This window comes from Gigantopelta aegis, chromosome 4 (assembly GCF_016097555.1).
Source record: "Gigantopelta aegis isolate Gae_Host chromosome 4, Gae_host_genome, whole genome shotgun sequence".
Lineage (NCBI taxonomy): Eukaryota > Metazoa > Mollusca > Gastropoda > Neomphalida > Peltospiridae > Gigantopelta > Gigantopelta aegis.
Window position 1 is genome coordinate 33,142,354 of NC_054702.1, and position 17,778 is coordinate 33,160,131.

General features: G+C 36.0%; 1 protein-coding gene and 1 long non-coding RNA gene across 5 annotated transcripts in view; one reads left to right on the forward strand and one right to left on the reverse strand.

Annotated features, from left to right (window-relative positions):
* Nucleotides 1-255: 255 nt before the first annotated feature.
* On the reverse strand, nucleotides 256-15,918 carry LOC121370421. Of its 3 annotated transcripts, none has more exons than XR_005957679.1 (5): nucleotides 15,855-15,918; nucleotides 15,029-15,214; nucleotides 14,504-14,602; nucleotides 9,065-9,156; nucleotides 256-312 (listed from the first exon to the last, which is right to left on the reverse strand). It is a non-coding gene; the product is annotated as an uncharacterized LOC121370421 (long non-coding RNA). The 3 variants fall into 3 exon arrangements; XR_005957678.1 differs by having other exon boundaries at nucleotides 15,842-15,910; XR_005957677.1 differs by lacking the exon at nucleotides 15,855-15,918 and having other exon boundaries at nucleotides 15,029-15,700.
* The window catches only part of LOC121370419 (baculoviral IAP repeat-containing protein 7-A-like), a 52,106-nt gene continuing 37,302 nt past the window's right edge, over nucleotides 2,975-17,778 (forward strand). Inside the window, exon 1 of one of the 2 annotated variants that reach the window (XM_041495636.1) lies at nucleotides 2,975-4,898. The gene's annotated coding sequence lies outside the window, so the exon portion shown is untranslated. Of the gene's footprint in view, nucleotides 4,899-16,182; nucleotides 16,282-17,778 lie in introns of those variants that run through there. The other variant, XM_041495635.1, reaches the window with a different exon arrangement.

Here is a 17,778-nt window from a genome sequence, read left to right on the forward strand (position 1 = left end):
AGGATTACCATTTGATGGGTGGTGTCAAACTGAATCCTAAGTCTTGCAAGTCTAAATTACTCCTTAGCAGCAATATGTCAAACACAAAAAACAATGAATATTGTATTAAATGAAATTGTTGAAAGTGTTTCATTTTCAGCAGCAATTTCACCCCCTGCCCCAGTTTTTCTTTCACATATTAGTTGAAACTGTTCTATTATTTCTATCATTCTGTTCTCAATATCAAGATGCAATGTAATTTGTTTAATAGTTTGTCTTCAGAATCTCATTTTCGACATCTAATCATTGACTCCACATCCATTGGTTCAGTTGCTGAAATATATAAAAACAAACATGTTCAGTATTTCACATCCATTTGAAGAAGTATATTAGTCTGTAACTTAATTACATATCGTTGTATTAATTTAAAGTTTAATTTAATTTTAGGAAAGCATTTTTTTAACAGGAAACAAAATCAGTGTGACTAATCGAAGTATAAAATTAAAAGTATAGCAGTACAATGTACATTAATAAAAGTAGTAAACAATGTATTTAACTTTGACAGTGTTATTTGATTTCTGTTAGAAAGTTGCATAAAGTTACATATAAAATGACATGTGGAAGAAGAAAAATGCCTATGCTTTGCTGAAATTTGGGGTATAAAATAACGAAAAACAAAACTACTGTCTCCAAAAGAAAATCATATTTAGGGCAGGGTTGAAAATTAGCAGTCGCCCGCTTTATTGGCTGAGAAGGACTAAGTATTTTACAAAGGTAATCTGTTGGGCGACCATCGATTTTAGAGTCTGGTGAGTATGGTACTACCAGTTAAAAAAGAAATGCACTGAAACTGAATGACCAATGTGACAAAACACACTGCGTCTCTGCTGCGAATAACAGATCTGGCAAGAGATGATATTATATACACAAAGAATAAAGTTAAGCACCCCCACGAAATTTCTGACCGACGAATGAAAAATGTTTTGGCATGCAATTACTGACGTAATGAAGTCATGGCAATGTATGTGAAAGGCAAGAACAACATTCTGACAATAGGAAAACACAAACAATTGTCAGCTGTGGTGAATGTGCTCCAGGTGATTCAGATCGAGGCTCATGGCAAAGTCATCACAGCGTTGTTCTGGAGATGCGCCGTCACAGCCTGGGAACGATGAGGCCTGGCGTTGTCATCCATGTACTGAGGCCTTGTAGCGAGTGGGTGGTTGACGAAATGTGGCATGACAACTGGTTCCAGGACCTGACTGATGTACTGGTCACCTGACAAATTGCCCTGAACGGTGACCAGGTCCAGCTTGCAGTCATGGGAGATGCACCCCCAAATCATTACCAAGCCTCCTCCATATGGGACAGTTGGTTAGATATTCTTGGGTGCATAAGCCATATTTTTCCGCCTCCAAACCCTCATTCGCATCCGTGACGTGGAGCAGGAACCGGCTTTCGTCGGACCAATAAATCCTTCTCCATGTTCTCAGATTCCACGCTCGCCGTGCTAGACACCATGCCAAACGTAAGCGTTTGTGTCGTTCTGACAGTAAGAGATGCTTGATTTCTTGTCTGGACGCCAATCCCAACAGTTTGAGGCGGTTCCTCACTGTTCTTGTAGATAGCTGGCGATTGGGCAGCCACTCACGTTTCAGCGCCGTGCTTGTTGCAAACGGCAGACGCCGTACCAGCCGCCCCAGTGCTACGTCTTCACGGTTTGATGTCACACGAGGTCTACCTGACCGTGGCAAATCCTTCACAGAGTTGGTTACGGCATGTTTCCTGACGAGTCTGCTAATTACTGTATAGTGGTACCCCAGCTGATGGCCAATGGCTTTGAATGTCATTCCTGCATTACGCATGCCGATTATTTGTGATCTTTGATCCACCGATATTCTCCTTCGTTTCATCTTCACTGATAATGATCAAACAGTGCAAGACAGCCACGTTAAATACCCAATTTGGGCACGCACCCATACTGCACTTTGGAAAAGTCATGGGTGGTATGTTGCACGTGCACGCGACGATGAGATGTGACACCATTGTCATGCTTGCACGATCTCATCCTTTCTATGGAATGCCATGCCTGTCAGAATCGTCATTGCAATTTCAGTTGCAATGCATGCCAATATTATATAAGTAATCATATCTGGGGGTGCTTAACTTTTTTCTTTGTGTATAGAACGTGTTCTATACTTTGACAGCGCTGGACTGACCAGACTCAGTTTTAGCTTCTACGATTTTGGTCTGGGGCTGTAAACATAGCTCAAAACATATTGCAGACACATGAATTTTTTCTTTAAAGTCGTCAGCTTATTGTAATGGACTGGATACGCCATAATTATCTAGTATACCTACTTTTTGACATTATTAAATGTTATGGTACAAATTAATCATATTTAATTAGCGTACTAGTATTTTATTCTGGGACAAAATCGAAATTTATCTTGTAGTTTTAAGTCACACTAACAATGAAATTTTCCAAGGTAACCTGAACGACAAAACCATAATACGAGATCAGGGTCGTATTTCTGCACAATGCAGAGTCGAATGGGTATTTGGCAAAATAGTGGATGATTCCATCAATCTTTATCGAGTGCCTTGTCTATATGACAGCCACTCCCGAGGAAATCCTTTACAGGGGAGTTCAATCCCTCTTGCATCGTCATAGAGGACTGCCACTCCCAGACTAATGTACTAAAACACGTGCAGTTCAACCTTTTAAGGCTTTGGTCTCTTTGTACTGCTTTATCGATTACTTCAGAGACAATGCAAGTGAAGCTGCATAAATTGGCTGTTCTAGCTTCTTTTTTTATACCTGTATTAAAATTATATTTGCTCTGCATCATTAAATGGTAATTTGTAAAGAAACATTTTTATTTATAATGGATTTCTTTTTTTCAAATTTTTTATTTGGGTTGGTACGGATGGGTTTAAAACTTATATAATGGTTTTTTAATATGAATTTTAACTTTATTCATTATGAAGTTACATGCCAATGCATCGTTTTCCGTTTGACAGAAATGGGACTATATACATGGTTATTATTATACATGGTTGTTATTCAACAAAGAAAATTCTAGTTTTGATTTTCGCTGTGCAATTAAATTGGAGGGCTAGTTGAATTTGAGAAGGGCCAGTAAAAAAAAATTTCAACTGGCCCTGCTGGCGACCATGGTTTTCATGTTAATTTTCAACCCTGTTTAGGGTAGGTAATAAAAACAAAACAGATGTAAGTGCCTCATCTAGGTGGCAGTGCTCAATTTTTACGGTCGTCCGGTCGTCTGTGACGACTAATATTCAGTCGGGCAACTTAATTCTATCATACTAGTTGCCCGTCGGACGACTGACGTTTTTTTTTTACACCAAAAGGAGAGTTGTATCGCATAATAATGTGCAGTTTCCATGCCCAAAATCACTTTTAAACTGTCGTTATCTAAAGTAGAGGGGATGATTTTCCGCGACCACGGAAAAACAGACGGAATCGTGGAATTTAGTAACTGAAACGGAATTCACGATTTTTTAAAAATAACCTTCAAAAGTTGTATTTCTTGTTCAAGCACCATTATAAATCTTTTTGGAAAAACAACATTACATTTCATATTATTTTATTATGTAGTTATGAACATTGTCATATGCACTTTCGTGCGCTGGACTCCAAATAGGACATTGCTTTGTTATAAAACATGTGAACCCGCCATTCACCAAAAACAGGTGATTTACAACTTTCTGAAACAGTGCAGTTCTGCTTATAGGTAGTACTCCACCAAATAGCATCTTGGCTGGGTCAAAGTTCAAAGTGACCCGAACTTTTAATGGAGGAATTAAGCTGCCAGTCCTGCCATTGGTGATAAATGTGACAGTGGTTGCTTGTATCAAGTACAGTTTTATGTAGGTAATAAATGCATGCAATTTTATTTTGTGCTGTACCAGTATTCATATCTATGGTTCATATTTTGGTTGATACATTGTGTATAGTAGTTTTAGGCCAATATCTTAACACTGTCACCAATGGGATTTTAATTGGTATAGTCCAACCTATAGAGAAAGTGACATTTTGTGGTATGTCCTAATTATCATAAATTGCAGTTTTTAATTGATGTGTAACTGCCATTTTGAATTAATTAGTAATCAGTCATTTTTTGAACATGTGCAATATCTTTTAGACAAAAAAAAACTGAATTTAATGTAGGTGAACATGCATGTAGCATGTGGTTAGGTTCTATGAATGCCGATGGATATGGCCACCAGAAAGTGCATTGGCCCAACACCCCTGCACCCAAAATAGAGAAAGCTCACAGACTGGCATACATGATAAGAAAAAAAATGGCCATCTGATATGGCAGTTCATAAAGGAGTGTTTGAAATCTCCAATTTTTGTCACAATAGGCAGTGCATAAATGCCAAACATTTGACATTAGAAACACATGCAAATAACAGTGATAGAATTAATTGCAAACACCAGGGCCTGCGTCTCAAGGGACATACACCACACTGTCTGTTGTGAAGTATTGTTAGTCTGTGATTGTTTTCTTAATTGTGTGTGTTATTGTAACTTGTGGGGATATTTTTTAGATTTTGCGTAATTATGTTAGACTTTCAAGGTTGAAGCATGATTTTTTAAGATGTAATGTTTTTCATATTTTTCATCTTCTTGGGTGTTTTTCATACAGTGCATACAGAACCTTTCTTTTCTGACATCTTTTAATTTTATATGTCATTGGTTTTTTTCTATTTAGTTGAAAAGTTCTGTTGTGTTCGACTTTGTGCAAAGCTGAAATGACCTTACTACCCGATGAGAATGAACATCCCACATCCCTTGACAACTTAACTAATGACTCTACAGGCCCATTATTGATGCTGTGCACTGCACTGTGTGCCCTTCCTGGGAAGTTTCTGCTGAAAGTTGTGTCTTGGTAATGATTTTCTAATACTTTTATTGACAGCTTCAGATTTTTGTGTTTGTATTAAATTTAGTCATTTGTAACATTTTGGGTCCGAGACGATAGCCTATGCACTTCCTTAAGTCAGCGTCATTGTTAGTGGGAATTTTGAAATGCGAATCAAGAAAGGTACTCTTAACCAGCCAGTTTTTACTTGCAGATCTGCAGACAAATGAATGTTTTATACATTGGTTGTGATTGCCTTAACAACAGGCTGCCATGGCACCGGATGTGTATGACAGTGCATGCATGAATTTTGGAATGTTTCCTGTGTGTATTCTATAAGCCTGATTATAATCTGCCTGGCACCTAAAAGCAATGTCATTGGAGAATTTGATCTGTAATTTCTTTTTGTCAGATATTGTCCGTCCTGGCATCATATTTTCACATTCCTGCAATACTTGGTCTTGTACAACGTGGCACATTTGAAAAGACCCATGACACTGGACTAATTTCTGATAAATGTTGGTTAATGAGACCTGCCTGTAGCAGAAATTTCTAATTTTTACGTTACGAGAGAAAATAGTTCACTAGTCTCTGTATGTAGGGTGACATGGTGCATTCATAGTGCTGGGACCGGCCTTGGTGGTTAGGCCATCGGTCTACAGGCTGATAGGTACTGGGTTCGGATCCCAGTCGAGGCATGGGATTTTTAATCCAGATACCCGACTCCAAACCCTAAGTGAGTGCTCCGCAAGGCTCAATGGGTAAGTGTAAACCACTTGCACCGACCAGTGATCCATAACTGGTTCAACAAAGGCCATGGTTTGTGCTATCCTGCCTGTGGGAAGTGCAAATAAAAGATCTCTTGCTGCCTGTTGTAAAAGAGTAGCCTATGTGGCAGCAGCGGGTTTCCTCTAAAAAAACAGTGTCAGAATGACCATATGTTTGATGTCCAATAGCCGATGATAAGATAAAAAAATCAATGTGCTCCAGTGGCGTCGTTAAATAAAACAAACTTTATTTTACTTTTGATAGTGCTGGGATTAACAAGCTAGTACATCACACATAATATGCATAATCAAACACAGGTTATTATCTTCAACTGTACTCCTTGAACACACAAAAGAAAAACACATTACATTTCATATTATTTTATTATGTAGTTACTAATATTGTCATATGCACTTTCATAAGCGCTGGACTCCAAATAGGACATTTCAGTCAACTTATACTTTATGTTGTGAAACATGTGAACCTGCCATTCACCAGAAACAGGTGATTCGACACTTTCTGAAACCGTGCAGTTCTGCTTATAGGTAGTACTCCACCAAATAGCATCTCGGCTGGGTCAAAGTTCAAAGTGACCCGAACTTTCAACGGAGGAGTTGAAGCTGTAAGTCCTGCCATTGGTGATAAATGTGACAGTGGTTGCTTGCATCAAGTACAGTTTTATATAGGTAATAAATGCATGCAATTTTATTTTGTGCAGTACCAGTGTGTCAGATACACTTGTGCTTGAAACATAAACAGGGTGCCTGTAAAACTAAACACTACCATTTTGTGTGGAATTGACGGGGCTTGTAACAACATCCTATTATCTTGAAAATTAGCCATGAAAGGTGCCATTTAACTCAGTCACTACTTTGGGTGAGGGGTTGTAGTATTCATATCTATAATGGTTCATATTTTGGTTGATACATTGTGTATAGTAGTTTTAGGCCAATATCTTAACACTGTCACCAATGGGATTTTAATTGGTATAGTCCAACCTATAGAGAAAGTGACATTTTGTGGTATGTCCTAATTATCATAAATTGCGGTTTTTAATTGATGTGTAACTGCCATTTTGAATTAATTAGTAATCATGGAGTGCAATATCTTTTAGACAAAAAAACGGAATTTAATGTAGGTGAACATGCATGTAGCATGTGGTTAGGTTCTATGAATGCCGATGGATATGGCCACCCGAAAGTGCATTGGCCCAACACCCCTGCACCCAAAATAGAGAAAGCTCACAGACTGGCATACATGATAAGACAAAAAATGGCCATCTGATATGGCAGTTCATAAAGGAGTGTTTGAAATCTCTCATTTGTGTCACAATAGGCAGTGCATAAATGCCAAACATTTGACATTAGAAACACCAGTGTGTGTAATAGGCCAGAAAATATGGTACACCACTTTTCTTTTTTTGTCTTTATTAGTTGCAAGTAAACATTACTTAACTTTTTAAAGTTTGTGTCAACAAAAATGTTTACAGGTATTTAAAAAATGGCAATAGTCACCAAGCTCAGAGCTGGAACAATAAAACATAAATGGATATAGTTTATAATAATAAAACATGACACCAATTGAACACAAAAACAAAAACAGGGGAAAAAACAGAATTTGCAAAAATCTGAAACGGAATGTGGCAAAATCTGAAACGGAAAATCATCCCCTCTACTAAAGCGTCAATCAGTCGAAATCATGTGGGTTTGTTTGCCACTCGGAACTCCTCGGCTGATTCTGTGAGACATCGGGGAAAATCGTAATCAGCTGAAGTATTCCGAATAGCATGGGTGGGGGGAAATAAAATTGTCAATCGGTCCCACTTGATGTAGTCACAACCGGGGGGGGGGGGGGGGGGGGGGGGGGGGGGGGGGGGGGGGGGGGGATCAAAAAAAATAATAATCACATATGATCAGTGAAAAACCCCACAAATTGTATATATTTTACATAATAGAATAAATAATATAAAAAAGGAATAAAAGTATGTATAAAAAGTACGAGTATTCAGTACTGTATCTTGAAAATTAATAAAAGATGGCATCGTTGAAGCGTTTGACAGCCTGAGCTAGCACATGTTTAGACAAAGAGAGTAATAACGTCATCACTGATTGGATGAAATTTGACCTCTACTGGCTCTTGAGATAACAGTACATGTAGCTGTTCTGCTTACTCCCACTTGTTAAAAAAAAAGGTGGAAACCTTTTGTTAATTTTAAAATCCTTTATAATTATTGGATACACTACATTGAACAGTCAACAATAAATACATTTATTGATTATTTCATTTTATTTTATGCTATTTTAAGCAGTTTGTATTGCACAAAAGCCTCTTGCTTCGGACTAGGACACTCGACCCGACAGAGCTCCCTACACAGGTGTTGACAGATGTTGATTTTAACCAGTTGCAAATTCTGGGTCCTTTGTTTTAATTGGAGTGTAATACATTGATGGCTCTCTAAACCAAGAATGGTGCTATCGTTAATGTCTGTGTAATCTCTTGACCGACTCAGCGACTTTGACAAATGTGTAGCCTAGTGGCAGTCGATTGACACTACTGTAGGTCCGACTTCAGTGACTGGCGATATACTTAGGCCGACTTTAAAATCACAAACGTCTGAAACACCAGACCACTATTGACCGATGTCTGGGCTGACCGGTCCGCTTGACCGATAGGAATTTGTTTCAGTAATAGAAATGGACAGGTGCTTCGGACCGACAAGAATGACAAAAGTGGGACCGGCAAACGCGCGTTTTTAAAAAATAATTTCGGTCTCAGAGATCGAGAATCGGTCCCAGACCAGGGAAAAAGGGCTTTTCCCCACCCCTGCCGAATAGTAAACATTCCAGTGCATTCAATTGGAAAATAGCTGATGTGTTGCCAAATCACAAACATCTTAAGTAATTAGGCCCTATGTGTACATGTGTATAACTACAAACATTTAAAAACATTATTAAAAAGTAAGGTATTTTATTGTCAGATAGTACATATTACATTTTACATTGCCAACATATTAATTCCAAACCTGTTGGTTGCTGTTTTATTGGAATATAAATATAACTTATTTTCAAAACACGGATGAAATCAGGGCAACCTCAATGTGAACCCATACTTGCTCTCCGAGCAAGCGACCAAAATCCTTAAAATTGAGCACTGGGTGATTATGGGTTTGAAATGTTTTGAAATTAGGGTTAGGACATTACCTTTCAAGCACATGACCAATTGTGAACAGCAGTTCTTTTACTATCATTTATCTAAACATTAAAAATCATATTCATTAATTTCCAAGATTTTAGGGTACATAATTTTAACCTCGGTACCCTCTGGCAGAAACCATTAAGTGGAAAATTCTAATATCAAAGGGCTGGTCAAAGATCACAAACACTTGAACATAATGCGATAACAGAGGAGCATAAAACAAGTCTTACCCATGAATGTCCAAATTTACTTTTGTTCTTTTGGTGTGGGGCTTCCTTGCAAATGTTAACAGAATAAGTGTGGGACTCTTGGTGACAATACACTGAAATGAAAAAACAAACCCACACCAATACATGTAGTACCTGCTTAAGGCCTGGTGCAAATAAAGTGTGACATTTGACAAAAAAATTAACTTTAACAAAGTCCGATTTTCAGCAATTTCAACAGGGGAAAAGTATATATTTTGATGACAAAAATAATTTTGTGGCTAAGATGTATAGAACTAGGAAAATTTGTATCTATTTTGAATACAATGGACACCTTTTCATAATTTCATTGTAATATTCTGACCAGTTAATAATACAAGTTTTATTTATTATCTTCAAGGTTTTTTTAGTGTTGATATGTTGGCATGGACCTAATGCAATTTTATAAACATCTATACATCTATAAACAGACCTGTCAACCTTTAGTCAAGAGAAAGCAGGAGGTGTGTGTTAAAAAGCAGGAGATTTTTTAACTGCACACGATTTAAAACAAGTTTTTAAAAAATACTACAATAAGTTATATGAACACTACATAATGTCATGTATACTTGTCAACCTTAGTTATTGGCATTAAAAAAAAAATACTACTAATAATAAAATAATAATAATAATTATATATATATATATATATATATATATATATATATATATATATATATATATAATTTTGTTTTAATTATTTTTAAATATTATTATATTTATTATATATGGTAGCTTGAATTTTTTTTATGCTTAGAAAATAACGATTTCCCGGGAGAAACGTTTTCCCCGCGGGAGACTTGATCAAATACCGGAAGTCTCCCGCAGAATCCGGGAGCGTTGACAGGTCTGTCTATAAATGGTTGCTGATAAAAAATATTGACATTATACATAGAAAATTATATGTACATGTATTTTCAGAAACTGGAATTTTGGAATTTTAAAAAAATAACAAGGCACATATTTAGATTAGTAAAAATGTCTTAACTATAATTCTGGACATGCTTACTTAACTTCCTGAAAGTGCATGAATGTAAGCTCTTAAATATTTCACTCTGAATAGGATTTCACCGTTATGGTTGGGACACATGCTTTACAATAGCAATTTGAACAATTTAACAGTTGACATTTTATTACTGTTGTCATAAAAACATATAATACATTCATAATGATGATAATCATTTAAAACAATCTTAGCTTCCTAAAAACTCACATAAATGTGATCATAGAAGTGTTATTTCAAAAACTGTGACATTTTGAACACCTCCCAAAATGTCAAATGAAAGACAATTAAACTTTCACAGAACTAAATACCCGGACAAAATAAAAATAACTCAGTTACTCAATTATGTACTTAGTGTCCATTTAATCTATGATTAGCCACACATTGCAACTCAAATGCCCACATCCTTAGCATTACCCTGGACAGTTATGGTTGGGACAATAATAAACAACAAACTGTAGCTTCAAAAGAATTGTTCACAGTCCATGTTTTGTAGAATATACACATATTATTCACTAAATAATGTTTGGTACCTCATTTGAATGAATTTTAGAATGCATAACCTTCATACATCAAATATTTGGTGCTTTCAATGAAAAAATGTACAAATGATTCAACATAAACTGAACTTTGTCATTAATGATTATGTTTATATATATTTAATTGTGACTTTTATTTTATGTTTTCTTTGTAAATTCCCTTATATTTAGGCACTTCTTATATAACTTATATAATTTACAAAGCATTTACTCTATTAGCATCTGTCAGTTGTAAATGATACCTTGTTTAATTACATTTAAGTAACAAAAATTTGTTTTGTATTCCAACAAACATTTAGTTACAATGGATTTTGTACAAAAAAAAAATCCTCCAATGCTTCACTAGAAAAATACTATAGTTTACAAACAATATCTCAAGTTGTTTATGTCAAAATACTAGTGCACTCGCACTTACTTCACTGGTACAAAACAATACAAACAATATCAAATTGTTTGCCTAATCACTGTACATGCACAAGAATCATGTGTGCACACACTATTCTTGTAATTGAACTTGTCACATAAATATCCACAATACCCGGGACCTACACCTTTATGTGCTGGGTATTGCTTCCTCTATTCCCTAACTTAATTAATGCATAGTCAAAACCTATTTCGATATCTTAACAAGTTTCGTTTCATGGCCTAAAAATGAGTCTGGTCCTTATTTGTTATACTAAAACATCTGCTAAATCTTTATTGTCAATTACTACACCAATTCACCTAATGGGACGAAATACTGACAACAACCCAACTGACTATACTATGACGTGATTATGACCACACTATATGACACAACTGACCAGACTAACAAACATTGGCTAGATTGCTATTTATACCCCCGCCACATTCTACGTAATTCTGCTATTGCTGGATTTTCAGCCGCTTGCAGAATTTACACTGTACAATTCCTCCAATCCCGTCAATGGTTGGAACGGCAGAATTATTCTGCCCTTATTGGATAAATTGCCAATAACACTAAAATTAACTCTTTAAAGTAATAATTATATTATTTTAGTCAACTGTACTTAATTTTACATATTTTACAACTTTTATAAGACATTTCTCGTTCTTTAAAAACACATAAATACATAATCTGCTAAAAATAGCACTTTACCGTTGCAAGGTGAATGTCTGCAAAACAGCTGTTTATGACAGGAAGTATTTCAGAACGAGGCTCTGGTGCCATTTTTGTATAACATACATGTTACGAGCTACTATTGCTAATCTTCCATCTTATTTCCACTTGGAAACTGATAACATCGGTCATACGGTAATAAATACCTCCATTAATGCTAAACAAATCAAATGATAGGTCGTATGAATTGTGAATAATTCAATAGGCCATCGGTCTACAGGCTGGTAGGTAATGAGTTTCGGATCCCAGTCGAGGCATGGGATTTTTAATCCAAATACCGACTCCAAATCCTGAGTGAGTGCTCCGCAAGGCTCAATGGGTAGGTGTAAACCACTTGCACCGACCAGTGATCCATAACTGGTTCAACAAAGGCCATGGTTTGTGCTATCCTGCCTGTGGGAAGCGCAAATAAAAGATCCCTTGCTGCTAATCGGAAAGAGTAGCCCATTTAGTGGTGACAGCGGGTTTCCTCTCAAAATCTGTGTGGTCCTTAACCATATGTCTAACGCCATATAACCGTAATAAAATGTGTTGAGTACGTCGTTAAATAAAACATTTCTTTCTTTCTTTGAACTTGCCATTAAAATAAGTGTAAACAAGAATGTAAACAAACGTTTGATTCTATTAAAGGTGCATTATCTTCTTTTTTTCCCTTTCTTTTTTGATTCAAAACATTTCAGGGTCCCCATGTAAAATTAGGGTACGTCGGGAAACTGGAAACACATACATACATACATACACATACATACATACATATATATATATATATTAGGCCTAATTTATAACTTTCCAGACAATACTTCCTTATCTCCCTGAAACTCACAACCATATAGGCTACTCCCTCACCCCCAACACAAACACACAAACACAAAAAAGAGTTTTTGTTATACTAGGCATCATGGTTAAAAATGGTTTAGTTACAAAATAGGAAGGGACATATAGACTCTATAATTATAGAGGTCTTTTCACCTTTTATTCGACTTGTTTTTTGTTTGGGTTTTATCAGGCTTGCGGTGAACTCGTATGGAAAACTTACTCGTATGGGGGAAAATGCAGTGAACTCGTATGGAAATTCACAAGTGAACTCGTATGGAAGACAAACTTGTATGGAAATTACAAACTGATATATCCAATACTGTATAGCAACTTGTGTGTAATTTTTATGCAGAGTTCGACAAATCCGCTAGCCCAACGTCCGTGGCTAGTGGTTTTTAAGTTTGGGTTAGTGGGTTTCTGTCGCAGGAAATAAGTCTAATGACATGCGTGTTTAGATTATAGGTGACTGTCGTTGACACACAAGAAGCATGTAGGGCCTATACAAAACAAGTGTCAAAATATATCTGCATATCCATACATCCCCTTACGAGTTCACCGTTATTTTTTCCATACGAGTTCGTTTTCCATTCATACGAGTTAGTTTCCATACGAGTTCACCACATCCCGTTTTATCATCGTTCACGTGTGTGAATGTACTTTTATTTTGGCCATTTGTCAGACTGCAGTTTAACGACGGATTCTTAACGACAATATACACACCGAAGACTGATTAAATGAGTCAGTAAATTCCATTACATTGGAGGGAAAGTAATTCTTAAACTCTTACGTTCGTAGAATTTATATCAGTTGAATTTTGATGGATTTCGGCAAAATTTCACTTTCAATACGATGTGACGTGTTTTGCAGGAAAACACTGATTTGGATCAATCGTAGGCTCCGCATAGCTGCCATCGCTGTTAATACGTCAGCAGAAGTATATGTTTACTATGATTATGATTCAGTTGGAGGATACAATTATTTTAATTACTTTTAATGCTAACTATACAAAAAGTTACACATCGAACAAATTATTTTGTCTAACATAATGGCGTCCAAGCAAAGTAGGACTCGTGGTCTGGCCTCAGATTACAGTTATCTTCCCATTTGGTTATCCGGAAATTTAACCGCGCAAGTAGTCTGCTGTTTGACTGTGATTATTTCATGACAGACAGCTATGAAGTGGCAACTATTTGACTGAAGTGACAGGAGAGAGCATGTAGTTTGTAAACATGTATAACTTGTTGACATTGAAGACATGTTTGTGGTAATTCCGGCCCATGCAAAACTAGTGTTTTTTGTGTAAAATTGGTGTACACTGTACTCCGGCCTGGTTTAGAGGGTGTGTTTGTTTAAACCAATATGCTGGGAGAAAGAGCTGGACAACAGGGGTTGTCCTTTTCAGGGTATCCGAACCCAAGCAGGCAAAGGTACATACAAAACTTCACGGGCCTGCTGATATTAATAAAAATGTTATAGCCACTAAGGCTATGTAGAAACATATAGCGAAATTAATTGTGGTCTGAGGCCGTCTTTGAACGGCGAAATATGATTGGTCCAGCGCGGTTGTCAATCACGCTGTACGGAAGTCAACTGTGTAGTAAGAGGTAGCAGCGAAGTATATCATAACATACTGTCCACATGAGGAATACATTGTAAATCCAATATCAAAGAAAACAAACAATACTATATTTTAACCAAATACTACAATATACCTTAACAACATAGTTTGTAAAATGCCTGGGGCCTACCAGATATATGACCCAGCAAACACTAATGTAAAGGTTGTAACCCCAGTGGACTATCATATGCTGTAGTTCATGGTAAAAGCATAACATGTTGCTAGGCTATAACATTTCAGATACATTGCAGCCCTCGGGCAATCAATCAAATATAAAATATCCAACCCTGAAAGTTTCTGCTCAAATTACCTCTTCGGAAAGTACTATTCCACTGACAGGCCTGACTAGTTGACACTCATCTCAACCTTAAACAAGAGTGCTCCAACATGGCTGCACACTTCACCTAAGCTAAAATACAATAAGAAAATATATGTAAAACCTTGTTTGTTCGCATACTAATAACACTTTTGATATATGTATATGCTACATAAAAATGTATACCTATTATTATATCAGTTTATATGGAACAAAATTTTCAAAGAGGAAAGATACAAATCATATTTATTTTTAAAAAAGCAAGACACTCATTTTATCCATTTAGGAATGAAAGTTTAACAAAAGAATAAATGAACTTTTACTATAATTTAAAAAAATACCATAAACAATGTTGACAATAAATGTACTACATGTAATATTAAGTGATTTATGTATACATTATCATTGCTGTAAATATCTTATGTGGTCTATAGTGTTGTGTAACCCTGTTAATTTTGTTAATAAAATATTCAGAACACATATATGATTTCTAGGGTATTTAGACAACAAAGATCATACCCGGCCATACAGGTACAATGTGCACAGTAAACTGTGCCACTGTTTTTCTCCAAGTAAACCCATGGGTCATGGGGCTTGTCTCTCGCTCTCTGTGAAGGAGTCACCTTTGCTTTCATTGCCATGAATGGGCATTTATCGTCCACTGGATTCGACAGCACAACCTGCACATGCCCACTAACAACATACCTATAAAAAGAATTATATATGGAAAGAGTACCGTATTTTCCCCACTATTGGGGTATTGAATTAACCATATGAACTGAGTATTGCATTAAACACTACAAACGATGTAGTGCTAGGCCTGGATTCGAACTCCAGACCATCGGGACTGTAGCCGACCACTGTATCCACTCGACCATGCAGTGGATCAACAAGTGAAACTGCATTTTAATACTTATAAATGTCATAGGGTGTATTTTGACGGAATGAACCGAACGTGTACGGAATAAAACAAAGATTTAGTCCCATGATGCCTCATTCTGTCTTCTGTGCTATATTTCTTCCAAAAGCACCATCAAAAGCACCCGTGTGGAAGAAATTTTATACAGAATAGTCAAAATGTCTAATTTTTCAAAGGCAAAACATAGCGATACTGGATTACGAAATATAAACTTCATGTTGGTTTTACAGAACAAATTGTTTTAAAATATATTGTATATAACTATCGCTAACCCTAACCCTAACCTTAAACTAATTCCAAGAAATATTTCTTTAAAATAGAGGGGGGGAAAATACGGTACTTTTGCCTTATATATATATATATATATAACGATTAACTGGATATAAGTTAAATGAAAACATAAAATTAAATACAATATTTGCAAACCAAGAACTTTTCAAGATCAGAGCCATTTTTGATACTACTTATTGTTTAGAATATTCAGTTTCACCCCGACGATGTATTCATACTCGGTATGTACAAATCACTCATGGAAAGTGAGATCTCATTCAACACAACTGTGCACCATAAATGTAGGTGCAATTCCTGTCAAAGATCCAATTTCTTACCTATTTTCAAACTCATAAATTATTTTATTCAAATAGGGGGTGTACTTTAAAAGCACTATCTTCGTGGGGGCAACACGACGCGTTGTCCGACGCTCATTGGTCAATTTACTTCTCTGCAACCAAGACCTAAGCACTCATTTATTAATTTTAAATATGGGAATTCCCGATTATAAATAGTTCCACAGTAAGAAATGGCGAAAACTTGTGATCACATTGTGACTGTTGTCTCATAATTGAAGTCAAAGGTAAAACATAGCGATACTGGATTATGGATAACAAAATATAAACATTATGTTCGTTTTATAGAACAAATTGTTTTAAAAGGTATTGTATATAACTATCGCTAACCCTAAACCTAACCCTAAACTAATTCTAACAAATATTTCTTTAAAATTGTTATGGGGGAAAATAAGGAATAATACAGCTATTTTTTTAATTTGAATGACGTCACTATTTCATTGACGTCACTTTGCATCTCCTTATAGTCCAGCAGAACTTTGACTGAACCTGGAAATTTTATATATAGGTTTTTTTATTGTTGATTTGTGTAGCCCAGGGTGTCCCATTTCATAATCCGATTGATGAACCTCAGTCATCATTGAATGTTTTGAGAAATTCAAGATGGCCACCAAGATGGCCACCATTTCATGTCATCGGCTATAACGTCGAGCATATTAAACCTAGGATGATGATGTTTGTGTCTAATGGTAGGTTTTGGGTGTCATATAATACAGTTAAATCAGTTACAACTTTAGTCTGCTATAACTAGCTTTACATTATATGTATGACGGTACTTTTAGTTATAACGACACTTGTATAGGGATCAAGAGTTAGACATATACATATAATAGATCTAGAATGTAGAAAAGATTTCACATAATCCATATTTCAAGATGGCGGTCAAAACTGATGCTCTCTGATCAGAGAACATTCATGTTTTTGGAATGGATATATACATGGCACAATGTAGCATTTGATAGACATGTTTTGTAATGTGTCACGGGGATTCTATAATACCCGTAACTGAATAAAACACGATTATCCAAATATCTCTCCTAACTGTTAGATCTCTCTGTAACGGGCAGTTCAAAACCGCTTTGGCTCGTCTAGGTATGATCAAAGATAAGATCTTATATAAAGTATATATTATTATAGCACGTTTAGTTCACTAGAAAACACAACAAAAACACAATACACTTTGGAATCTGTATTAACCTACGCTGACAAATGTACTGCCGCAGTAGTTACTTAATAACAACAATAATAACAACCCAGAACTGATAACTTAATTAGTTAATCTCTAGGTGTCTAGTTTACACAATATGCTAATCACTTCACCGTGACACAACACCCACACGTGTGATAATTGAGAAACGCTTCCAGGGGAACTTAATTAATAAAGGAATTACAACACTATTCCTAACTGGTTAATTTTTAATTAACCCTTAACTACTCATTCAGTAACCTTGTAACACAGAATTAATACTGGTACCTATCACAATAAAGACAATAACCTACAGTTTACCTAGGTCTTCTAGGATGACTGGCTAAGCTTTATATTACCAAATACTCGTATAAATATAGAACAGTAAGACTACGATTTACTTCGTCAGATGACCGAAGACACTGTCTAAATAATATTGGTATAATACAGTATTAAAATATTTAAAGTCACATCAATCACAGCAAGGTTATACAACAGAGCAGAAATAAAATATTTACCAAAGTCCAAACAGACAACG